At 41.9% G+C, this 27,580-nt stretch overlaps 1 protein-coding gene across 3 annotated transcripts in view; it reads right to left on the bottom strand.

Annotated features, from left to right (window-relative positions):
• The window catches only part of RAI2 (retinoic acid induced 2), a 405,001-nt gene that overhangs the window by 203,439 nt on the left and 173,982 nt on the right, over nucleotides 1–27,580 (bottom strand). For all 3 annotated transcript variants that reach the window (XM_067722188.1, XM_067722187.1, XM_067722189.1), the window contains one exon: nucleotides 15,595–15,684. The gene's annotated coding sequence lies outside the window, so the exon portion shown is untranslated. The remainder of the gene's footprint in view (nucleotides 1–15,594; nucleotides 15,685–27,580) is intronic.

Here is a 27,580-nt window from a genome sequence, read left to right as displayed (position 1 = left end):
ATTATTTCTAGTCACATTCCGTTTTCAAGAACATTAGCCTGCATCAGAATCCCCCGGAGGGCTTGTTAAAATACAGACTGCGGGCTCCAACCCCAGAGTTTCTTGGGTGGGGCCCAAGAACTTGCATTTCTAACCGACTCTCAGAGGATGATGACTCTTTGAGAACCACTGGTCTAGAGCATAGTCAGATGGCCACAAATAACTGCAAGGAATGCTAGGAAATGTGTAGCTAGGCAGTTACATTTAAAGATACTGTTCGCTGTACAGAGGGGCTCAAATGCAAGAACACGGGAGAGGTATTCAACGTACCTGGCAACAACTCTATTACTATGGAAGATGGGGAGAATGGATTTTAGTGACCAGATATGAGCCTTCACCCCAGTCCCCTACTAGAGTCTATCTACTGCCCTGACCTGACTCTCCCATGAGGTATGTAGAAATCCGGGGGGTCCTCCCCAGACACAGATGCCCAGGGTGGGTTTGTATAAGTAATGGGGAGGTGTCCTTGTCCCATTCTGCTACCCTTGCATGGTTTGCAGTATCCAGTAACAGCTACCATGAGACCTATTGGAGTGCATATTTATTCTCTGTGCTGTGGTTCCAGGAATAGTGTAGAAACACAGCTTTTGACTCATGACTCAATACTAATGGGTACCATGCTTGCATAGCTGAAGAGGGAAATCAGAATCCCACATTGCTGTCATGAAGACGGGAAACCCCAGTAATGAGCTAGTGCAACAAAATAGTAAAGATGAATGGTTGCAGGCCACCAATGAGACAGTACAACATAACCAAGTTGGTAGATGTCATAGTGGAAGGATTCTATCATCTCCAAGGAAAGCTCTGATCTGAAGCTATTCTTTACACTGAGTACAGTCGACACTTGGTATTTTGATCTGCGGTTGGCTGAATCCGCGGATGCGAAACCCGTGCATACGGAGGACCGAGTGTACTAAGCCATTTTATATAAGGGATTTGAGCATCCACAGATTTTGGAATTCGTGGGAGTCCTGGAACCAACTCCCCACGGACACCGAAGGAAGACTGTATAAGATGACTTTTTTTTTTTTTTTTTTTTGGTCTGCGTTGGGTCTTCGTTGCTACGCACAGGCCTTCTCTAGCTGCGGCAAGTGGGGGGCTAGTCTTCGTTGCAGTGTGCGCGCTTCTCATTGCAGTGGCTTCTCTTGCAGTGGCTTCTCTTGTTGCGGAGCACGGGCTCTAGGCACGTGGGCTTCAGTAGTTGTGGCACACGGGTTCAGCAGTTGTGGCTCACGGGCTCTAGAGTGCAGGCTCAGCAGTTGTGGCACATGGGCTTAGTTGCTCCATGGCACGTGGGATCTTCCTGGACCAGGGGTCAAACCCGTGTCCCCGGCATTGGAAGGTGGATTCTTAACCACTGCACCACCAGGGAAGTCCCTGTATAAGATGACTTTTGATAGGTTCCATAATCAAGTTGGAGCTTCTCTTAAATAGTCTATACACTGCTCTGGCAACACTCTGATTCAGCCAGATTATCTGTCTTGAGTTCCTGTACTGAATGGCTTGGTACAGTAAACAGATTTCCAGAAACATCAACCTGGCAAGGATTACTGTGAGAGTTTGGGAAAGTTAAAAACCTTCTTAGCCTTAAATATTGCCATCTGCTAAATGGAGACTATATCATCTGTCCTCAGCAAGAGGCAGTTTGGCATATCAGAAAGTGTGGGCTCTGAGGTCAGACTATCTGGCTTCAAATTGTAGAAACTTGGGAGAATGGCTGAACCTCCTTGCAACGGGAGCCTCATTTCCTCCGTCTCTAAGGTGGGGCCCATTATACTATCCTTACAGCATACGGATGGAGGCTTCCACCAGGCCACTAGGCGTTTCCACCAGTCTCACACTAGCCCAGTGCCTGATTCATCGTAGACACCCACCTAATCATTGGTGCCTTGCCTCTTGCTCCTGTGCATGTCTTGCTTGGGGAGCGTTTGGGTATACCACTGCTGTAACCGAAAGAGTAATAAGTATTGAAATCTGCAGCATTATAAAAGATGTATTTAGAGCAGCAAGGGATTAGCTATGACAATAATAGCCTGCATATGGGAATTAAGCCCCAGATCATGGGGAAAAAGAGAGAACTTGGGCTAAGTTTTAAAAAGACGTGCTTACTAAGGAAGAAAGATACATTTTTTCCACCCCCCCCCCCCCCCAGTGCAAGTTATTTTCCTCAGGACTTAGACAAGGAGGGTAAAGCTGAGGTTCTTTGAAATAGAGGCTGAGCACTCCCTGCTCCTTTTCTTAAACCAAATCTAATAGCTGGGCTTTGTCTGAGAAACTTCATGAACTGTAATTGTAATTTCAAGAATCGCTATACCAAGAGCCCCTGAAACCACTAATGGAGAGAAATTTGGGTCTTTTCGTACATCCTGCTATTTCCTTTCAGATCATCAAAGTTCCTTATAGGAATAACAAACAGTTGTTTGGATTCTGCTTGCAATGGCCCGGACCAAAGGCTAGAAAGCACTCCTCTGCATGCAGCCTGGCTAGAAATAGTCATACGAGAAAGGAATTTTTCCCCAAGAAGCTCTTTAAGCCGCCCATGCTGGACCTGATTAATTCAGGAGAGCAGTGTCCAGGAAAATGCTTTTCATTCCAGTTAAGCTCTTTCTGGCTCTGGCTCTTTTCCTTCCTCAATTCAAGGAGTCTGAAGATGCACTTTCTAAAGCATCCTAGTCTCTCTCATACAGAAGGGGAATGTTCAGTCCCACAAAAGGAATACAGAAATGATTCCTTCTAGATGGCTTTCGACTCAAGGGATTTCTGTCTTTCAGTGTCTTCAGAAGGTGAAGACAATTCTGATTTCGGTGGCATCGGAAGAATTGGGGCAGATAGCCATTAGTGGCGGAAAACTGGAATAATGACTATGACGGCAACAATCACCACAAAACATGTCTGGGGCAACATCACTTTCAGTCTGTGTATTTCTTCTAGACTAATCCCCCGCCCTTAGTCGCCCAGTTTGAGTAATGACATGTCCTTGGTGCTGAGCAAAGCAGGTTGATTTCATCTATTCTGCTCTCCGTGTTCCTCTTGTGGGAGGGCAAGACTGTAAAATGATGGTGGGGATAGTAAATTTTTGTTATTTATTGGCAGGACTTTCTATGCCCTTTGCTAAAAGCTCTCACTGGGAGAAGCCGGCAGCAAGGAGGAAAGTATTTCTTTAGCATAGTTGTCATTTTTCAGTGAATGGAATGTAGTTAAAAAGGTCATAAATGCTGCCTCTATCTACTCACAGAGTAGTATCATCACAAGTGCCAATATTTCATATTGAAGTTAAAATCAATTAATTCTTTAAAATTTCCTGTTTTCGAGTAAGTGGCTAAAATGGGGCTACCTTTCAGCGTTATATTAACTGTAGTCTCTGCAACCTTTAGGGACTCATTTAAACATTAGCACCCTAAGGATCACAAGTGGCAGCACGTGCTTCCCAAATTACTGAAAGCTGGCTTCATATCTGGTTGTTAAAATACAAATCGGCCTCCCTTACTCTGTGTTGGCTCAGACAGCAGCTGCTTATGATATAAAAAATACGATGGCTGGCTGGTTTACGGCATCCACTATAAATACAAGGATATTTTATTCATCTGAGGAAAACCATGAATTGGATCAAGACAAGTTAGAAGAAAAAGCAGGAGTTTAGATTTTAGTGAGTGTCACAAAACACACCCCAGGTGGAGGATTTGAGCCCTGGGCTGCTTTTCTGGCAGAAGCCCCTCTCCAAAACTTCCCCCACCCTGACATGTGGGATTCCCCGGAGCCCGCCATCTTCCCTAAAGAATTCATCTTCTCCAAAAGATACTGGGGCTAGTAGGGAAAGGAGGAGCCACTGTTGTGTCTGCAGAAGAATTGAAATCATGGACATTTCTATACAATCCGATGACTGAAAGGCACCTGCGGTATTATCTAGTACGAATGCCCTTCATGTCGGGAAGCACCATGTCAAAATTCCCCAAAGGTGAACTGCCAATATCAGTGTCCAAAACGTCACTATATTATAAGGCGAGCCATTTGTTTTCAGGACATTAGACTATTTGTACATGAGGCTAAGGTGTGATTCCCTATAACTTTACTGCATTGGCTTTAGTTCTGATTTTTCCAGCGCCACATATTTAATGAGCTATTTACATACTGCCTCATTCCATAGAGGATTTGAGGCAGCTTACAACTAATAGTATGCACAGGGTATCCAAAGAGAAAAATGAAAAGTTGAGAGAATCCAGTAAAGAGAAGATGAGGGTTAGAAATTCACACACCCAGGAGCCAGATTCAGACCAGAAATGTCTTCCTTACCAGGTCTTTTAGGGTTGTTGGAGGTAGCCTCCAATGTGGTTCTGTATTTCCCAACAGTCAGATATTTCCTACCAATGAGAGGGAAGAGAAACTGCAAAAAGGCTCCATGAGAACAGGAATATGTGCCCATTTTGTTCTCTGCTGGGTCCCCATGCAGGTGCTCAATCAGTATATGTTGAATGAATGTTGAGTCAAAGAGGAAAATGCACTCAATTACGAGATTCAGGGTATTGGTAAGATCAAAAAGAATAAATTGTTCAGAAGAAGCAATTGCTAGAAATAAAACTGAAGTTCCTTTGAGTCCTCAAACAGAGAACAGAATGTAACAAAGCAGATGACGCCCTTGACAATTTTCCTACAATGGGTCAAAGAATGAATTTCCTCCACTGTTTCTCATAATGATACTCAGGACGGACAGAAAGTACAAAGGCCGAAGTGCTGTTCAATAAAAAGGAATTCTACAAGAGGACAAATAATGAAATACAAGTAAGTCTAAAAAGTTTTAACTCCGAGTTTTTCAGAGGCACATGTATATACCCCCAGAAGCTTGTGTCTCTATCGGAGACAGACATTAAATACAGATTAAACACCCTGGGTGCTGAATTTACTGGAAGATGGAGTTGGGGGGAAAAAAGGCAAGAAAAGAGACTAGTCCATAATTTAAGCCCTTGCTACTCAGAGTATGCACAGACCAGCACATCTGGCACCATCTGGGGGCTTATTAGAAATTCAGAATCTCAGTCTTTCCTCCAGACCTACTCAATTAGAACCTACATGTTAACAAGATCCCCAGGTGATTCATACACAGAAAAATTTGAGAAGTGCCTCTTCAATCCATTATTCTTATATTCAGAGAGAAATGGATCATTTATGGAGCAAACTGTAAGATTCCCATAACTTTTAAAGATAATATGAGAAACTCACTAGTGGCTGGCAGTTGGGGCCACACCTCTGGATGGGTGGGGAGGTCGTGAGAGCTCAGGCTGTTCTGTCCTTAAAGACGGGAGTGTTGGAGAAGATTGCTCTGATTTGCTGAGAAAGAAAATCTAAACTCTTTAAGTTTTTTTTTAACTTGTTTATTGGAGTATAGTTGCTTTACAATAGTGTGTTAGTTTCTGCTTTACAAAAAAGTGAATCACCTATACATATACATATGTCCCCATGCCTCTTACCTGTTGCATCTCCCTCCCACCCTCCCTATCCCACCCCTCTAGGTACTCACAAAGCACCGAGCTGATCTCCCTGTGCTATGCAGCTGCTTCCCACTAGCTGTCTATTCTACATTTGGTAGTGTATATGTGTCCATGCCACTCTCTCACTTCGTCCCAGCTTACCCTTCCCTCTCCGTGTGTCCTCAAGTCCATTCTCTACATCTTCGTCTTTATTCCCGTCCTGCTCCTAGGTTCTTCAGAACTTTTTTTTTTTTTTTTTTAGTTTCCATATGTATGTGTTAGGATACGGTATTTGTTTTTCTCTTTCTGACTTACTTCACTCTGTATGACAGACTCTAAGTCCATCCACCTCACTACAAATAACTCAATTTCATTTCTTTTTATGGCTGAGTAATATTCCGTTGTATATATGTGCCACATCTTCTTTACCAATTCATCTGTCAATGGACACATAGGTTGCTTCCATGTCCTGGCTATTGTAAACAGAGCTGCAATGAACATTGTGGTACATGACTCTTTTTGAATTATGGTTTTCTCAGGGTATATGCCCAGTAGTGGGATTGCTGAGTCATATGGTAGTTCTATTTTTTAAGTTCCTTTTTTAAGAAACCTCCATACTGTTCTCCATAGTGGCTGTATCAATTTACATTCGCACCAACAGTGCAAGAGGATTCCCCTTTCTCCACACCCTCTCCAGCATTTATTGCCTGTAGATTTTTTGATGGTGGCCATTCTGACCGATGTGAGGTGAGACCTCATTGTAGTTTTGATTTGCATTTCTCTAATGATTAGTGGGGTTGAGCATCCTTTCATGTGTTTGCTGGCAATCTGTATATCTTCTTGGGAGAAATGTCTATTTAGGTCTTCTGCCCATTTTTGGATTGGGCTGTTTGTTTTTTTGATATTGAGCTGCATGAGCTGCTACTAAATTTTGGAGATTAATCCTTTGTCAGTTGCTTCATTTGCAAATATTTTCTCCCATTCTGTGGGCTTTCTTTTCATCTTGTTTATGGTTTCCTTTGCTGTGTAAAAGCTTTTAAATTTCATTAGGTCCCATTTGTTTATTTTTGTTTTTATTTCCATTTCTCTAGGAGGTGGGTCAAAAAGGATCTTGCTATGATTTCTGTCATAGAGTCTTCTGCCTATGTTTTCCTCTAAGAGTCTTATAGTATCTGGCCTTACATTTAGGTCTTTAATCCATTTTGAGTTTATTTTTGTGGATGGTGTTAGGGAGCGTTCTAATTTCATTCTTTTACATGTAGCTGTCCAGTTTTCCCAGCACCACTTATTGAAGAGGCTGTTTTTTTTCTCCATTGTATATTCTTGCCTCCTTTATCAAAAATAAGGTGACCATATGTGCGTGGGTTTATCTCTGGGCTTTCTATCCTGTTCCATTGATCTATATTTCTGTTTTTGTGCCAGTACCATACTGTCTTGATTACTGTAGCTTTGTAGTATAGTCTGAAGTCAGGGAGCCTGATTCCTCCAGCTCCGTTTTTCTTTCTCAAGATTGCTTTGGCTATTCGGGGTCTTTTGTGTTTCTGTACAAATTGTGAAATTTTTTGTTCCAGTTCTGTGAAAAATGCCATTGGTAATTTGATAGGGATTGCATTCAATCTGTAGATTGCTTGGGTAGTATAGTCATTTTCACAATATTGATTCTTCCAATCCAAGAACATGGTATATCCCTCCATCTGTTTGTATCATCTTTAATTTTTTTCATCACTGTCTTATAGTTCTCTGCATACAGGTCTTTTGTCTCCTTAGGTAGGTTTATTCCTAGGTATTTTATTCTTTTTGTTGCAATGGTAAATGGGAGTTAAACTCTTTAAGTATTTAAAGACTGCTCTGAAATCCTTATCCTCTCCCCACTAGAGTGTTTCTTTTTTTTGATTGAATGTAACACTCTGTCTGTCTTTAATCATTCTTCATATCAGGGAATTATTGACAGTAGTACCCTGGCAGACCCACTGTCTGGAAAACAAAGTCTTGATTTACAGCATTTACTGATTACCATGGTGTAAATACTCTCACCATGACCCGTTTCAAGCTACTAAGGGTTTAACAACCAGCTCACAAAATTCCTGAATATCTAGCAATTTCCAGCAAGTGAGTACCAGCTGGCTCCAGCATACCATTAGTTCCAGACCCTTTTCCACCCTGGCTGCCTGTACCAGATCCATTGCAGTTTGTCAGACTGCCATGATCTGAGTACAAAAACCCAGGCAGAGTTTGGCAGGTACCAAGTACAAGGGAATTAACCTTCCCATTATACTATAATTAATGTAGTCCAAGATCACATTCGATCCTTGGCAGCCGTGCACACTTTGGCTCACAGTGAGTTACAATATATAAAGATCCTAAGACTCCCCCTTTACCACCACTATACTAATGTTGGCCCATGTCTTTTTCACACTGTTTTTGTATAGTTTAATTTTTAAACAAAAATACATACATTTATATGCATCCTTATTGTATTTAATCTTGTTCATTTTAACTCTTCATTCTACCTTGTGGAGAACCCTCTGACTTCTGAACATGTCACTGGCTATGGAATCTATTCATCTCTATTCTGCATCTTCTACACATTCACTGAGCTTTCCTCATTAAGTGTTTATTAGAGCGTTTAATAAGAAGTAGAGTAGGACAGGGTTAAGAGGAAGGCTGTTACAACAGTATTGGAATCTAGCTCAAAGTTGACATTCAAGACCAGATGTGAATTCACATATCTATTCTATTATCTCTTTACTTCTCATCCACAAAAATATGATAGCCCTGTTTAATAGCTTGCTGAGATCCAGATACACTATGTCTAAGGCATTCTTCTTACTGGCAATTTTCGGAACACTATCCAGACGAAGGGAAAAAGAATTGAGTTTGGCTTTAGAAGGATTTCTTAACAATAATCGCTTTCCATTTTAAGTGCTTCCAAATCAACTATTTAATAATACACTTATAATTTTTCCAAGGACCAATGCCCAGCTCAATGACTTGATATTATGGTGTTTCACTCATAACTGGAAGGATTCACCTGTGCAGAAAACCAAGCAAACTGGGAGAGGCTGATTCTTTATTTATTTTTTTTTAACGAGAACAGTTGTTTGCTTATTTTTTTTATAAATTTATTTATTTATTTGTTTTATTTTTGGCTGTGTTGCGTCTTCGTTGTGGTGCACGGGCTTCTCACTGTGGTGGCTTCTCTTGTTGCGGAGCACGGGCTTCAGTAGTTGTGGCACGTGGGCTCTAGAGTGCAGGCTCAGTAGTTGTAGCGCACAGGCTTAGTTGCTCCGTGGCATGTGGGATCTTCCCGGGCCAGGGATCAAATCCGTGTCCCCTGCATTGGCAGGTGGATTCTTAACCACTGCACCACCAGGGAAGCCCGAGAGGCTGATTCTTAAAGTTAGACTCAGTCGCTGGAATGGACGGGGAGTTGGAAATGATCTGAGCGATAGGAGCAAGTTTTGAACCCATAGGTGGAACATGGTGGGTGGAGAGTATAATTTCACACAAGGCTTTGTCAAAAGCAATTGTTGTCACGGAGGTCTCTCAAGAGGTAACAGGGAATAGGGACTTCCCTGGTGGCAAAGTAGATAAGACTCTGCGCTCCCAATGCAGGTGGTCAGGGTTCAATCCCTGGTCAGGGAACTAGATCCCACATGCATGCCCTTACTAAGAGCTCGCATGCCACAACTAAGGAGCCAGCGAGCCGCAACTAAGACCCAGCACAACCAAATCAATCAATCAATCGATAAGTATTTTTTTAAAAAAAGAGGTAACAGGGAATAGAAGTGGCAGGCAAGTAGACGCAAGGAAAGGTTCTGTACAGTGACCTGAGGAGACTGGGATATCAGAGTCTTCTGTCCACAAGTTGCAAGCTAGGGTCCAAGAACAGACTCCAATACTTAACTTAGGGATACATAATACAAGGAAGGACCCAGGGCCCCAAACTGAGACATAAGGTCAGGGTGGGGATGGTAGCCAATAGCATATGATGGTGGACTTGCAAAGCATTAAACTAGGACTTCTCTTACTGAAGTCACCCCTTGCCCCAGAACCTGGCTTGGGCTGAACTTTTAAGAGGCTATCAGATGATTCCCAGCCAAGGAGAAAGGGAGAATAAGAGGGCAGGGAACTAGACAGATACTGAAATCTTAAATCTGTGAGCAGCATGGTGCAATGCCAATCCAAAGAATTAGACTTCAGAGTCAAATCCTGGCTCTGCCATCTACTGGCAATACATGGTAAACAGATTATTTAACCTCTCTGTGGTCTCAGTTTCCTCATCTAAAAAGTGAAGCTAGTATGAGTACCTACCTCATAAGATTATTGTGAGGAACTGATGAAGCCACATGTGTAAAGCACTCAGAACCAGCGCCTGGCACCTAGTAAGTACTATGTACATGTTTGCTACTAGTATCATTTGCCTTTTCCAGTTAGAGAAATCTGGATATGTGCCAATTCCCTAGCATTTATTCCCCTGTCCATCATTTTCCTGGTAACCAATAGCAGTTCTGTTATCTCATCTCATTCTTTCAATGATCCCAGATATAATTTGCCTAGGCCTCGAGATTTTTAACTCATTTAAAGCAGATAGGAGATTTTAAAATATTACTTAATATCTCTTCACTTCCTTCTTAAGCCTTGTACGAGAATGCTGCTGAAGTCTCACATATGAATCTGTCTGATCCCCCTGTTCCTATTTTAATATTTCTTTCTTGTTGGAAGCTGCAGAGGCGTGAAATTTGGGGGAGGAAGTCCATGAGATATCAGGCCAAGAAAACCTCTTGAAGTAGTGCAAAGTGGCCTTGATAGGTAATTAGAAGATCTGGTTTTGAGTCTTGCTGTCTGACACAGCAGTTTGCATGGGGCAAGTGGCTTAACCTCTCTGGTTCCTGAGTCCTTATTTGTCAGAGAGGGTTTTGAATGAGATATTATCCATCCCTGCTTGGTCTGCTGCGGTAGTCACTTACCACGTGTGGCTCCTGAGCCCTTGAAATGTGGCAAGTCCGCACTGAGATATGCTAGAAATGTACAATACCACATTTTGAAGACTGAGTGCCAAAAAGAATATAAAGTATCTCGTTAATATTTTTATATTAATCACATGTTGAAATGAGCACACCTTGGATATACCGTGTTAATTAAATGTTATTACAATTCGATCCACCTGCTTCTTTTCACTTTTTTTATGTGGCTGCTGGAAAAGTTAAAATTACAGAAGTGGTTCGCGTTATACTTCCATTGGACAGCACTGCCTTATAGCTCCTCTTTGCTCCAATCATATATTATTCTACAATATTCTGATTGCTTGTCTTGCATGGGTGGTGTTTTCCAAAGTCTGAGATGACAGTCAATGGGACGAGACACAGCACAATTTCTAGTCGCATTCTTGTCTGATTTCCCTCCCTCTCCCTAGCCTCGGCTGAAGAAGGGCCCAGTTCCTGAAGATGAATTACTAAACAGGATGAAGTAAAATAAGCATTGCCTTTTCCATTGCACAGAAATGTCAGCTGTTTACTACTGTAACTCACTCCTGTTCCAACTTTCAAAAGAATGTATCAAAGGCATTTACAACTCAAATTCCCAGTGAGGGATTATTCAAATTACTTGAAAAATATCTTACAGTTTATATCCTGAACTTTGATTTCAGGAGCTTGAAACTATTACAATGGTTCTAAAAACAGATAGAGACAACTTATTTCTCGTGACACCTGAGGAACACCTTAGGTTCCCCTTCAATATAATCTTACTGGGCCAAGGTTACTTTATAGCCAAGAGGAGTGATTATATTTCTTTGCAAAGAAGTTCCTGCCAAAACAAGTGAGGGAATTAGTGGAGGAGATCAGTAACATCAAACTAACACTGAGAGCGAGAGTGAGGACACGAGCAAGTGAATGAGGGAGAGGAAGGGAAAGAGAAAGAAACTATACTTTTAAAAGCACTAAAAATAAAAATTTCAAATTAGACTAAAAAATACTCAAAATAATATAGGCTGGCACAAACCTGAATTCTCAGGGGGGCTAATCCAATGTCTGTGATTTACAGTCCCAAAGAAAGAATACCTTAAAATGAGAAATCCCATATTCAACTTACATGCCTGATGTTACAGGACCTGAGACCTTAGGTTTATTGCTGACATGATGGATATGAAATCAAGATGCTTTACTTCCTTACTCTTAAGAGAATAAATGCTTTTTCCTTAATTTTCTTTAGCCTATTGCCAAAATTTGTTAGACCCATCCATGATAAATAAAGACTATATTACAAAGAAATAACATTTCCAAGAAGAAAGAAATGAACACACACACACTTTGTTTTTAAAAAAACCTAGGCATTAAAAATATTCTACTATGAATCTATAAGTTTCTATTAAATCACCATCTTGACAATGAAAATTTATGCATCTAAATGTATAACAGACATTACATACTATTTTGGAATATTTTCACCCCCGGAGCTATGAATGATGAGTGTATAGGGAGAAATAATGCCTCAGCAGCCAGTAATACATAGGTTTGGGTCATAAAACAAAATATCAAAACAATTTCTTGGTTTCCCCAAATAGAAGGCATTTTGTTTGTGCTTCTGGGTTGGGGGTAAAAGTTAAAATGGAGAAAGGAATAGAAACAGAAAGCAAGGACATATATACACTACCAAATGTAAAATCAATAGCTAGTGGGAAGCAGCCTCATAGCACAAGGAGACCAGCTCGGTGCTTTGTGACCACCTAGAGGGGTGGGATAGGGAGGGTGGGAGGGAGGGAGGCGCAAGAGGTAGGAGATATGGGGATATATGTATAGGTATAGGTGATTCACTTTGTTATAAAGCAGAAACTAATACACCATTGTAGAGCAATTATACTCCAATAAAGATGTTAATAGATAGATAGATAGCAAGCAAGGGCCCTGAAGATTGACTTTTTCAACTTGAAAATGGTGGCCTTTAACACCTTAAGGTCTTGGATATAATAATAAAAAGGTTATAGTCTTTTAATTAGCACAGACTTGGCTAAGGTTGTCCTACTTTCTGGGATTCAGATTCAATAAAGCCTTCCTGAGGAGCTGCGATCCTCTGAACATTTGCCGCACGAAATGTCAACACGGTGCTCTAACTTGCAGAGTTTTCTGTTTGCTACAGGTCAGAGCAGTGGGCGCCCTGGGTAAAAAGCATTCTGGGTCCTGTTTATCCTCTGAGAACTGTTTGCCTTGAATTATTTGCACGGGTGGCTATCTTTGTCATAAAACCCATTTTGTTTGCTTTTTAGAATCATTTCATCACCAATGACAAATATTACAAAGCATTTTAAGTGGGCAGGATACCGTCCTAGGAACTGGGGTTATAAAGACAAAGTCTCAGCATCAAGGAGCTTCTATAGTAGTTGGGGAGAGAATCAGCTGAGGGCCAAAAAAATATAAATGGTGTTATAAGCATAGTGGCAGGCCAGATTTGTGTCTCTGTGGGATTCAGATGTGCATGGGTGTGACCGGCCAGATTGGTTGGGTGGGCTCACTGCAAGCCTATTTGTATGAGTATTGAACAGCTGCTTTTAAAAAATCCCTCCGTAACAGGACAAAAATCACCAGGAATCACATAATTTTACCAGTAACAAAGTATAAGGGAATAGTGTTGCGAGTAAAATTCAAGAGTTATACTGTCTCTGACCCAGCCCTAAGGAAACATTGCTTGGATTCTAGGAAGAAAGAAAGCTGTAAGTAAACATTTACTTTCTCTAAAACTGTAGAATATTAGAGAAAGAACATGCCTTGAGACACTTCTAGCAGAGTATAACAAATGCAGGCTGTGGTAGTCATTACTGCTATTCTCCAAATATTTCCTGCTCTCTATTTTCTGAGCATATGAGTTGGAATACACTTCTTGGCTCCCTTGTGTTTAGGTGAGCCTGGTGACGAATTCTGGCATGTGGATGGACATATGGAAGTAGGTACAAAGTGTGAAGATCCATGATTCTCAGGTTAACACCCACCAGAAAGCATCGATCGTGGAGACAAGGCACTGAACAACCAAGTAAACAAAATGATCCAGCTAACTGATGCCATCCAGCTTTTATCATTAGCCACCACAGAATTGGCACAATGGAAACAATGGGGTAACCATGGTGTCAGAGATGGAGGTCACACAGGCGCCCAGCAGGAATCTATTATTGCCACCTCAGTTGCCCAACCTGTTAGCACCGCAGACCAATGCTGAGCCTCCAATATAGCACTTTTCCTTAAGGAGACTGATGGGCCACTTGATAGCAATTGACTTCATGTGAGTCCCCTCCATCCTGGAAAATCTAGCTGTTCATTCTCACAGAAATAGATACCTATTCCAGATATGGGTTTGCCTTATCTGCCTGCACAGCCTCAACCAGCTCCACTATTCAGGGGCTTACAAAATGCCTGACAGCATTTAACATAGCATCTGACCAGGACGCTTCATTTCACAGCACAGGAGGTGGGACAGTGGACTCATAATCATGGGAGGCACTGGTTGTATTACACACTGTACCATTCAGAACACAACTGGACATCATAGGGCAATAGGACTGCCCGCTGAAGGCGCAGCTGAAACGCCAGCTCAGAGGCAAGGCCCGGAAAGGGTGGAGTGCCATCCTCCAGGATTCAGTATACACACCGAAACAGAGGCGCTGATATGGCACTACATGCCCCACAGGAAAAGCCCACGGATCTGTGAACCAAGAACTGGAAGTAGGAGTGATTCCACTTGCCATTACTGCCAGTGACCCACTGGGGGACTTTGTGCTTCCCACCCCTTCAACTTTGGGCTCTTCTCGATGAGTATGTCCCAAAGGGGGCATACTCTCGCCACCACAGTTCCCCTTTAGAAGACATAGCAAGCTACACCTGTCCCCTTGTGTTCCCTGTGTCCTAGGTCCAGCAAGCAAATAATGAGTCGCCATTCTACGGGGTAATTGACCCTGGTCAGCAGGAGAAGGCTGGGCTACTTTCACACAGCAAGGGCAAGGAGCAACACACGTGGCGCCCAGGCGATCCGTGTGCCCACCTTGTGGTACTCCCTCACCCGACTGTGACTGTGAAGAGACACGCGCATCGAGCTCAGTCTGAGAAGGGAGTAGTTACTGAGGCGATCACGTTACCGGGCAAGCCATTGAGACCAGCAGAGACGGCAGCTGAGAGTGAAGGGAATTGAGAAAGGACGGTGGAACAGGAAGATAGCAAATACCACTTGCAGCCCCAAGTCCAACTGCAGCAATGGACACTGGAGTTTGTCACATTAATCTCTCTCTTCTAAGTTTCCCCTCAGGAAGAAAGACCCACTCGTACCCTGGACTAACTGCTTGCTCCCTAAACCTGTACAGAGAAGTGAATTTGTGTGTCAGCTATGAAGGGAAAATCCTTGACTACCCAGAACCATTTCTGTCATCCCCTCCCAAGTCCCATCAAGTGAGATTACAGAGATTTGATTCTGACCTGAGGTCTCCATGGTCACGCACATCAGGAACCCATCTTCCATACATCTGCCTCCGTAGAAACGAAGTTGTGAGCCCCTAACTTGCTTTGCCTCAGTCTCCTTAATATCACTCTAGGCAGCGTATTGATCTTTTGTCATCTACTTTAGCTCCCTTATTTTTCTTCTCTCGTTATTCTCTCCGGCACTGACTCACCGTTTGTGCCCATTTTATCCTAAATTAATTCTGATTGTGGAAAACATATATGGAGGATCAGTTTATCTTTAGGTTTCAATGTAACAGCCGCCCAGAGGCATTTGCAATAACCACGTGGCCGCTGCCACGTGTACTTTGTCTTGCATATGTGGCAGTCATATATGGGCTAGAGCCCAAGTTCCCCAAGCACACCCCCTCCATGGGCATTTGTGACACTCGCCACCCAGCCCCAGACAGAGACTGTGTGTATATGTGGAAGTGTGTCTTTATGTGGGAGGTGGATATTTGGATCACTCTCTGTGGAAGTGAAGCAGTTTCTCAAGATATTGCTCCATTTCTAGATCTAAGTGCTAAGGTAATTCTCCCTGATGCAGGGTGATTGCCCTGATTGCCTGCTAAGAACTAGAGAAAAGGCACTAGTTGTCCAAATTCCATGCAACTCACCTGAATGTGGGTGAGGAGGCATTCAGTGGCCTTGGTGTTGGAGATGAGGGAGTGCTCAGCAGGGAGTCCCATTGCAGGAGACACTGGAGCCTGAAAAGATAGAACAGTCAAAACTGTAACGAAGTATGGAGAGAGGTTCAAAACAGGGGCAGTCCCCAATAGTAACAAAACACACATTCTTTTTTGAGTGCACAAGGAACGTTTACCAAAATTCACTATATACTGGGTCGTCAAGTCTCAACAAATTTCAAAGGATGGAAATCATTCAGAGTACATATATTCTCTGATCACAGTGATCTTAAGCTAGAAATCAATAACAAAAAGATTACTAGAAAATTCAAAACTGATTGAAAGTTAAGCAATACACTTCTAAATAATCCATGAGTCAAAGAAGAAATCACAACGGAAATTAGAAACGTTTTGGACTGATAAGGAAAGATACTGCATATCAAAACTTATAGGTGTAGATAGAGAAGGGCACAGAGGCAAAATTATAGTTTTAAAAGCATGGATTAGGAAAGACAGGCTGAAAATCAATGATCTATGTTTCCATTTCAAAAAGTTAAAGAACAACAAATCAAATCCAGAGAAGAGAGAAGGAAGGAAATAATAAAGGTGAGAAAGGAAATCAAGACAATAGAAAACAATAGAGAAGAATCAATGAAGCTAAAAGTCGGTTCTTTGAGAATATTAATACAGTTGATACAGTAGAGGATGTCAGACAGCTTTCCAAGTCCAGGGACCAGAGAGGAACATCAAAGTTTGGATAATGCCAATGTCACAAAAGGGAATTTGAATGGATACTGAATAGGGCCCAGACTATTCTATCAGTGCATGTCAGCTGCTTACTTGTGTGGTCAGTCAGGTTGTGGTCCATGGGTGGTCAACCAAGCTCCAACACTCAGCATTGGAGGAAAATGATCTTATTAATTTTATGAGGACTGATCATGCTTGTGTTTGTGTTGTCCGTGTATGGTATGAATAGAACTGTTCACTTTTCTGTGTTCACACCTGTGCATCAGTAAGGATGCACAGCGTTGCAAGTAATGGAAAATGGCTCTCAAATTGACTTAAACAATGAGAAAATATGTTAGCCCAATCACAAGGTGTCCAGGGTCAGGGCAGACTCCAAGCACATTATGTTGTATCTCCAGCTCCACTCTGCTTTGTCCACCTCTGTGGGATGGCCACAGCAGCCCCAGATATAACATGCAGATACAACGAAGTCCAGGTCAAGAGGAGACTTCTCTCTCTGTGTCTCCTATCCAGTCTCCATGGCAGAATTTCCTCTTATGTCTCATTGGCCCAGACTGGGACATATAACCTTTATTAAATTAATTACTCATATGGGATTGCCATGATTGGTTCAGACCAATTTTTAAAAAACATTTTACTGAAGTATAATATACCTCAAAATATGTGTATAGATTGATGCATTTTTTACAAAGTGGGTCCACCTCTATAACCAGCACTAGAAAAGGATTTTTAACCTTGCTTGTGCCAGGGAACCCTATGGCAGTGTGGTGAAGCCTAGGGACTCTTTTTAAGAATTTTTTAAATGTATAAAGTAAAATACATAGAATAAAAAGAAATACAGTTATCTGGAAATAACGTTATTAGCATTTTAATGCATTCATTCAGGTTAATTAAGATTAATTTGGTCATTCAATAAATTCACGATATAAGTATGTGTGCTTCTTTATTAAGACATTAAATAACAAAATCTGGTGGTAGATATAATTGCTACAATAATTCTGAATTGCTGATGAGCATAAAGGATTCCACTGGTAACAAAAATCATAGCTCCTGCTAATATACTACTATGGTTTGTTGCCTACATTTATAATGAAAGGAAAAGCTATGTTTCAGTTAAAGATTAGTGAAAATAAAGAGGTGTTTTTTCCATGCACAGTCACAGACCCCTCGAATTTTATCCGTGGACCAATTAAGGGTCCATGGGCCCAAGGTTAAGAACATCTGGAATTTAGACTCATCAGTTGAAGTGGTCTGGATGTTGGGGGGTTGAACACCATGACCCACCACAGCAGATGAAAGAAACTGGAGCTTTGAGTCCTGCAGATTCATTCATTCATTCATTCAATCAACAATTATTTGTCACACGCCCACTATGTGTTTGGCACCATGTTTTGTACAGGTATTCAGTGGTGAATTAAGTGACATGATCTCTCACCTCACAGAGTAATTAGACCATTGGAGAGGAAAAACAGTAGAGATGTATATAGAGGTGAACTGAAGATTCAGAGAGAGGGCAAGTTGACCATTTGAGCCGGAATTCAGAGGGCTGGTTCAAACCAAAGGATGGGTACGATTTTAGCTGAATTCATTACAGGTAATTGCCAAGAATTTCTCCTGAGCGAAGCAGGCTTTCCAGTGGGGCCACTCTGGACCCCTGATGAGCCCCTCTCTGGAACAGTCCTATCTTCAGTGAAGCCTGGTCTTCAGTGTGGTGGCTGGTCCCATTTAATTTGATACTATTCAATAAAGATCCCAATGATTCTCCTTGCCATGTTGGTGTTCTCCAGCAAAGCTTTCTGCTAAAACCACGAGTTCATCTTATAGTGATTTGCCTTAAGGTGCCGTCTCCAACAACACATTATGTTTCCAGCCTGCAACTGCCAGTACCGATACAGGCATTTCAGGAAACACCTTGAATTCCTGAGGAAACAGAACTTCATTACTTCCTTGCCTCCTTCGTTATATTTACTGAGTACCTAATGGATAATAAGCATGCTGCTGGGAGCAAGGGCCACAGAGATTAATGAGACATGGCTCTACCCTCAAGCAAACAACACTTCAGTGGAGGGAGAAAGGCATATAAAACCAGTAAATGCAGATGGTGTCCCAGCTGGTGGGGGAAAAGTCCATGGGCGTTGCAGTGGGGATGCAGAGGCTGGAGGGGACAATTCTGCCAGGTCTGGAGTGGGGAGTGGACAGAAAGGGTTTCATAAGCGGTCAGTTCTTAAGCTTCACCTGCGAAGAGGGGTGAACGGAATGTTGCTAGGTGGTCAGGGAAGAAGGAACTTTCTCAGCTATGCACTCATCAGCCACCATGGCTTTCCTCCACCCGGAGGAACCATGAATTATCCGGCAAAGCCCCAACGAGGTGGTTCTAAAATTAGGAGAGACCATCATTCAACCTTGTTTTCCTTGCTTTTCTTCGATGGTGTTTGGAAACATGTGAGCTAAAAAAGACACTCAGATAGTCAAAAGAAAAGAAATCAGAGCTAGGCAAGCGGGCAAGAATCAGAAACAGCCCGATAAGCGTAAGGAGAGGAAATGAAGTTAGTATTTCCATGCTAGGTAAGGGAGTAAATATTCTTTAGGTCCTCGAATCGTCATGAACGAAAGAAGTTTTACATCTCCTTATATTGGCTTATGTGGTTCTTTCTGAACCTCAGCCACAAATGAGAATCACCCGGAGTTTTTTAAATGACCAAATGATACACCCCAAACAATTAACTCAGTATGTTTAGGGGCAAGACACATGCATTTGTATTTTTAAAGCTCCCCAGATACAGCCCAAGTTAGGAATCGGTGCTCACACGACACGGGGTCAGCAAGCTTTGTCTGCAAAGCAGCAGAGAGTAAATATTTGGGGCTTCGCAGGCCATAAAGTCTGTCGTAACCACTCAACTCTGCTATTATAGCTCGAAAGCGGCCATAGACAATAAATGAATGCCATGGCTGTGTGACCAAGAAAACTGGATTTATGGACACTGAAATGTGAATTTCATGTAGTTTTTAGGTGTCACAAAATACTTGTGGTTTTTTTTTCCCTATTATTGAGAAATGTAAAAACCACTCTTAGCTACTGGCCATACAAAAATAGGAGGCAGGTGGATTTGGCCCACCAGCCATTGTTGGCTGTTTGCTACTATAGGCAACCCGAGACACCAGAGCAAGGAGAACAAAATGAAAAGCTTCCATTGCGTCCTTGGTGAAATGTCAACTTGAAAATAAAGCACATTCCCATGGGCTGAGCATTTCTATCTGCATCCTGAATTTTCTCTCTAAAAATTCAAGCTTAATACTATACAGACATTGCTAAAACTGTATCGCACTGCTCTTTAAAAACAAACAGGTAAGGTGGACGAGTTATACAAAAACAAGTTTTCAAATTATGGTTCTATAACTCTCTGCAGTATCCATTTTCAAACTGCCAATATTGCAACCTGCTTCACAATTTCATCAAATTGGCAGGAACAATTGGATGGGGTTGGAAAGCGATGACTTGCCAAATGTCGCTTGAGCCAGCAGGGGCTGGAAACAGCTTTGCTGACGAGGCTCCAGCTTGGTGAATGCATACATAGCTATAACCAACCTGTTCTCAACCAAGTAATTACCTTCTCTTGGGGAGAGAGAGCGGTATTAAAAAATTGCAGAGGGCTTCGCTGGTGGCGCAGTGGTTGAGAGTCCACTTGCCGATGCAGGGGACACGGGTTCGTGCCCCGGTCTGGGAAGATCCCACGTGCCGCGGAGCGGCTGGGCCCGTGAGCCATGGCCGATGGGCCTGCGCGTCCGGAGCCTGTGCTCCGCAACGGGAGAGGCCACAACAGTGAGAGGCCCGCGTACCACAAAAAAAAAAAAAAAAAAAATTGCAGAAAGACAGCACACTGTAGGGGGAGAGGAAGAATGGGACAGAGAAAGGGAAAGGAAGAGAAAGAAGAGAGGGCTGCAAGGAAATAAATTCCTGCAAGATAAAAGAGAAGATGGATGTGGAGAGACTCACAAAAATTCCATCTGGGAAAGTCGTCCAGGAGATGGAAAAGGAAATTAAAGGACTGGCAGGTGAACAAGACTGGCTTTTAAAGGCTTAATAATAGGGATGTTTGGTAACCAATGAGGCTAATGCATAAGTGCCATAAACCAGCAGGGGGGTCTCGCAGGGGACCCGCAGCACACACTAACTGAAGGACATTTAATACAGGATAATGGCAGAGAGATAGGACTGCGGCTGAATCCACTTCCCTTCATTCACAAAGGATGAGCTGGCAGAATTTCATAGCTTGGCACTGTCATTTGAGAGAAGGGGCGGTATCGACTGCAAAAGTCTTTGTAATGTGGGAACCGGAACCAGCAGAGGGAAGGAAGCAGGAAAGGAAGGACGGAAGGGAGGGAGGGAGGGAAGGAAAGAGGGAGGGAAGTTAACAAATGAAGTTAGAGACCCTGTGCTTATAAGTTCAGGGTTAGGGAATTCTCTGCCATTCATTAGAAAATACCCTTTCAATGCAGCTGATCACTAGGTCGGCTTCTCAAACCTTGATGTGCAAACGAATCACCCCAGGAGCTCTTTATTTATTTATTTTTTAAATACTTATTTATTTATTTGGCTGCGCTGGGTCTTAGCTGCGGCACGGGGGATCTTGGTTGTGGCATGCTGGAATCTTTTAGTTGTGGCATGCAGGCTCTTAGTTGCGGCATGCGGGATCTAGTTCCCTGCCGAGGGATCGAACCCGGGCCCCCTACACTGGGAGTGCAGAGTCTTAACCACTGGACCACCAGGGAAGTCCCCACCCCAGGAGCTCTTTAAAAGGCAGGTTTTGATTCAGTAAGGCTGGGATGGAGCCCGAGATTCTGCATTTCTAGCAAACTTCCATTTGTGATGCTGCTGGTCCAAGGACCACACTTTGAGTCGCGAGGCTCTAGGCCTACACTGTCCAGCACAGTAGCCAGTAACCACAGGTAGCCATTGAGCACTTGAAACGTGGCCGATCCGAGTTAAGGGGTGTTGTACATTCCAAAGACTTAGTGAGAAAGAATCTACAATGTATCATTAATAATTCTTACATTGATCACATTTTGAAATGACACTGTTTTGGATATACTGGGTTAAATAAAATATATTATTAGAGTTAATTTCACCTCTTTTTCCCTTTTTAAAATGCGGCTTCTAAAAAAGTTAAAATTACACACGTGGCTCCTGTTCTATTTCTAGTGCTCAGCACAGCTCCAGGCTCTCCGTCCTCACTCTCTCCTCTGGTTACTGAGCAGTTTGCATGGTTGACCCACAAGCGACGGGCGACACCCCCTCTCTCCTCTTCCCCTTTCCTGCTCTCCTCCCTAGTCCTGCTCCCCCAGTTTTCACCAGGAAAATATAAAGAAATTTGAGGCACTTTAACAAAAGGTGCCCATGAGCTCATTGCCTCACACTCAACTCCCTCCTCATACAAGCATTTATTTCAGCAAAGCCCCTGGCTTGTCCATTGAACCAACACTGGCAAAAATAAGACACAGGAGCTGCACTCCAGCTCATGGTCCAGAGGAGCAAAAAGAGAGGTAAATAAAGACATATACTACAATGTTCTTGGTGCTGTAATAGAATACATCCAAGGGGCACAGTAGAGACATGATCTAAGGCAGTTCCACTGGCCAGAACTTTCTTGTCTGCTGGATTAGCTATGTAACTTTAGGCAGTGACTTAACCAGACCAATCCGTGTCTAAGCTTCTGCATCTGTTTAATGGGAACAATAATAGTGACCTACCTCAGAGTGTCGGTATGAAAGCGAAATGAGCATACATTTATAAAGCACTTAGGTCAGTGCTTGACACACAGTAAGCTCCGTATACATGTTAGCTAAATAAATAGACTTGACAGGCCATTGTCAACCTGCCAATGAATGTGTTTAGGCGTAAGTGTCTAAATATAATTATGATCTCATCCCGTCCCAATGACCTCATGAAATTCAGTACTAAAAATGCTGTAAACGATCCCAATGGATGGATAACTTGTAGTTGATTCGCACACCTGAATACTACACAGCAACGAAAAAAGAAATAAATCACTTCTGTTCACAACACCACAGATGCACCATGGATGACCTAGCCACAAGGACGACCTTGCAGACCTGACATTGAGCAAAAGAAGCCAGACACACAAGGGTCCATGTTGTGTGGTTCCATTTATATGAAGTTCAAAAATATGCAAAATTAATCTATGGTGAAAGATTATCTTTACTTTGGGGGTGCTGGTAATGACTGGGGACATACGAAGTAGGCTTCTCGGTGCTGATAATGTACACCTTGACCTGGGTGGTGGTTACCTGGATGTGTTCACTCTGTTAAAATTCACTGAGCTGAGATATCAATTACAGGAAAAGATCTGTAAAAAATACAAACACATGGAGGCTAAACAATACACTACTTAATAATGAAGAGATCACTGAAGAAATCAAAGAGGAAATCAAAAAATACCTAGAAACAAATGACAATGGAGACACAACGACCCAAAACCTGTGGGATGCAGCAAAAGCAGTTCTAAGGGGGAAGTTTATAGCAATACAAGCCCACCTTAAGAAGCAGGAAACATCTCGAATAAACAACCTAACCTTGCACCTCAAGCAATTAGAGAAAGAAGAACAAAAAAACCCCAAAGCTAGCAGAAGGAAAGAAATCATAAAAATCAGATCAGAAATAAATGAAAAAGAAATGAAGGAAACAATAGCAAAGATCAATAAAACTAAAAGCTGGTTCTTTGAGAAGATAAACAAAATAGATAAACCACTAGCCAGACTCATCAAGAAAAAAAGGGAGAAGACTCAAATCAATAGAATTAGAAATGCAAAAGGAGAGGTAACAACTGACACTGCAGAGATAAAAGAGATCATGAGAGATTACTACAAGCAACTCTATGCCAATAAAATGGACAATCTGGAAGAAATGGACAAATTCTTAGAAATGCACAACCTGCCAAGACTGAATCAGGAAGAAATAGAAAATATGAACAGACCAATCACAAGCACTGAAATTGAAACTGTGATTAAAAATCTTCCAACAAAGAAAAGCCCAGGACCAGATGGCTTCACAGGCGAATTCTATCAAACATTTAGAGAAGAGCTAACACCTATCCTTCTCAAACTCTTCCAAAATATAGCAGAGGGAGGACCACTCCCTAACTCCTTCTACGAGGCCACCATCACCTTGATACCAAAACCAGACAAGGATGTCACAAAGAAAGAAAACTACAGGCCAATATCACTGATGAACATAGATGCAAAAATCCTCAACAAAATACTAGCAAACAGAATCCAACAGCACATTAAAAGGATCATACACCATGATCAAGTGGGGTTTATCCCAGGAATGCAAGGATTCTTCAATATATGCAAATCTATCAACGTGATAAACCATATTAACAAATTGAAGGAGAAAAACCATATGATCATCTCAATAGATGCAGAGAAAGCTTTTGACAAAATTCAACACCCATTTATGATAAAAACCCTGCAGAAAGTAGGCATAGAGGGAACTTTCCTCAACATAATAAAGGCCATATATGACAAGCCCACAGCAAACATCATCCTCAATGGTGAAAAACTGAAAGCATTTCTACTAAGATCAGGAACAAGACAAGGTTGCCCACTCTCACCACTCTTATTCAACATTGTTTTGGAAGTTTTGGCCACAGCAATCAGAGAAGAAAAGGAAATAAAAGGAATCCAAATCGGAAAAGAAGAAGTAAAGCTGTCACTGTTTGCAGATGACATGATCCTATACATAGAGAACCCTAAAGATGCTACCAGAAAACTACTAGAGCTAATCAATGAATTTGGTAAAGTGGCAGGATACAAAATTAATGCACAGAAATCTCTGGCATTCCTATACACTAATGATGAAAAATCTGAAAGTGAAATCAAGAAAACACTCCCATTTACCATTGCAACAAAAAGAATAAAATATCTAGGAATAAACCTACCTAAGGAGACAAAAGACCTGTATGCAGAAAATTATAAGACACTGATGAAAGAAATTAAAGATGATATAAATAGATGGAGAGATATACCATGTTCTTGGATTGGAAGAATCAACATTGTGAAAATGACTCTACTACCCAAAGCAATCTATAGATTCAATGCCATCCCTATCAAACTACCACTGGCATTTTTCACAGAACTAGAACAAAAAATTTCACAATTTGTATGGAAACACAAAAGACCCCGAATAGCCAAAGCAATCTTGAGAACGAAAGAAGGAACTGGAGGAATCAGGCTCCCTGACTTCAGACTATACTACGAAGCTACAGTCATCAAGACGGTATGGTACTGGCACAAAAACAGAAAGATAGATCAATGGAACAGGATAGAAAGCCCAGAGATAAACCCATGCACATATGGACACCTTATCTTTGATAAAGGTGGCAGTAATGTACAATGGAGAAAGGACAGCCTCTTCAATAAGTGGTGCTGGGAAAACTGGACAGCTACATGTAAAAGTATGAGATTAGATCACTCCCTAACACCATACACAAAAATAAGCTCAAAATGGATTAAAGAACTAAATGTAAGGCCAGAAACTATCAAACTCTTAGAGGAAAACATAGGCAGAACACTCTATGACATAAATCAAAGCAAGATCCTTTCTGACCCACCTCCTAGAGTAATGGAAATAAAAACAAAAATAAACAAATGGGACCTAATGAAACTTCAAAGCTTTTGCACAGCAAAGGAAACCATAAACAAGACCAAAAGACAACCCTCAGAATGGGAGAAAATATTTGCAAATGAAGCAACCGACAAAGGATTAATCTCCAAAATTTACAAGCAGCTCATGCAGCTCAATAACAAGAAAACAAACAACCCAATCCAAAAATGGGCAGAAGACCTAAATAGACATTTCTCCAAAGAAGATATACAGACTGCCAACAAATACATGAAAGAATGCTCAGCATCATTAATCATTAGAGAAATGCAAATCAAAACTACAATGAGATATCATCTCACACCAGTCAGAATGGCCATCATCAAAAAATCTAGAAACAATAAATGCTGGAGAGGGTGTGGAGAAAAGGGAACACTCTTGCACTGCTGGTGGGAATGTGAATTGGTTCAGCCACTATGGAGAACAGTATGGAGGTTCCTTAAAAAACTACAAATAGAACTACCATATGACCCAGCAATCCCACTACTGGGCATATACCCTGAGAAAACCAAAATTCAAAAAGAGTCATGTACCAAAATGTTCATTGCAGCTCTATTTACAATAGCCCGGAGATGGAAACAACCTAAGTGCCCGTCATCGGATGAATGGATAAAGAAGATGTGGCACATATATACAATGGAATATTACTCAGCCATAAAAAGAAACGAAATTGAGCTATTTGTAATGAGGTGGATAGACCTAGAGTCTGTCATACAGAGTGAAGTAAGTCAGAAAGAAAAAGACAAATACCGTATGCTAACACATATATATGGAATTTAAGAAAAAAATGTCATGAAGAACCTAGGGGTAAAGCAGGAATAAAGACGCAGACCTCTTAGAGAACGGACTTGAGGTTATGGGGAGGGGGAAGGGTGAGCTGTGACAGGGCGAGAGAGAGTCATGGGCATATACACACTAACAAACGCAGTAAGGTAGATAGCTAGTGGGAAGCAGCCGCATGGCACAGGGATATTGGCTCGGTGCTTTGTGACAGCCTGGAGGGGTGGGATGGGGAGGGTGGGAGGGAGGGAGACGCAACAGGGAAGACATATGGGAACATATGTTTATGTATGACTGATTCACTTTGTTATAAAGCAGAAACTAACACACCATTGTAAAGCAATTATACCCCAATAAAGATGTTAAAAAAAAAAAAATTCACTGAGCTGTACACCTGAAAGTTTCACACTTTACATTATGCATATTATTCCACGATTTAAGCAAAAGAAAGAGAAGCTGATGAGGAGTTCTTTCTAAATCATTTCAGTTGGAAGATCCAGCCATGAATCTCTGGGTACAAAGATGTCAAAACCTACTTAACAAAGAGAGGTCAGTCTGAACACCTTGCTTCTATTCCAATTATTTTGATCTCTGAGCCAGAATTAAGCCCTTCCTAGAGTAGGAGAAATGGGTGAGTGAGATGAAAAGAAGATTAGAGAAAAGGAGGAAAATCAGAATGGAGCAGAGATGCTGAATAGCCCTAGGAGCTCCCAGAAGTGTGTGAAGAACAGTCTATGTAGCTCGGAGAGTAGAGCGTGTGGAGAGAAACAGTGGCCAAATGTTCTACTTCAGACCTTCTTGTGAAGCTGAGCTTTTTTCTCCCCTAAGATTTTCCTAAACACTCCCATATCTTAGAGCTCCACCTGCAGGGTTTCTTCAGTTCCCTGTGGGACTAGAAGGTTTTGCAAATTCTTTCCTCATTGCATTTTTAAGAAGCACTAGTAGTGCTACAAGAGGATGGGGCTGGCTACATCACATGCTCTTGTATTTAATAGTCAAATGGACAAACTTTAAGTAGAAGACCTTAGAGAATATCCAAAGGGCAGAGCAGAAGGACCCAGAACTGAGAACAGTCTTGCTCGCAGCTGTGGGAAGATCATCTAACATCCAAGAGGGATATGTACAGAGAAAGGAGTGTTTGTGATTATTTTTACTTTGTTCCATAACCAATTTATTAATTTTAACTTATTTATTTATTTATTTAGGCTGCGCCGGGTCTTAGTTGCAGCACGCAGGATCTTTTAGTTGCGGCATGCATACGGGATCTAGTTCCCCAACCAGGGAGGGAAGCCAGGCCCCCTGCATTGGGAGCACGGAGTTTCACCCACTGGACCACCAGGGAAGTCCCTAAAGATTATATTTTCTTAATATTACACAAAGAAAAAGTATTTTCTAAATTTCATGATAATTCAACCGAGCAATAATCTTTTATTATTTTAAGTATACCCCACTGGTTTGTGAATAACATGGTGAGGATGAAAGAATCTAAGATGAAAAGGTGAGAGAACTGGGTTCTCACTGTAGTCCAGCCACTGCCTAGGTGTGAGACTTTACGTATCTGGACCATATTTACCTTGATTATAAAATGAGGAGAAGGAAGGAAGAGCAGAGGGCTCTGGACTCTAATTCTAAGAAATCTACATCCCCTTACCTTCACCACTTCCAAATGCCAGCACCTACCTTTCTTTGTCTGAGGGCTACCTGTAGCCACTGAAGTCAGAAGATTTGTCTGCCTGTGTGGCAGGACAGAAATGCCAGGGAATTAACGCC

This window comes from Pseudorca crassidens, chromosome X (genome assembly GCF_039906515.1).
Source record: "Pseudorca crassidens isolate mPseCra1 chromosome X, mPseCra1.hap1, whole genome shotgun sequence".
Lineage (NCBI taxonomy): Eukaryota > Metazoa > Chordata > Mammalia > Artiodactyla > Delphinidae > Pseudorca > Pseudorca crassidens.
The sequence above is the reverse complement of the archived record's forward strand: the minus strand, read 5'-3'. Positions and strand labels throughout refer to the sequence as shown.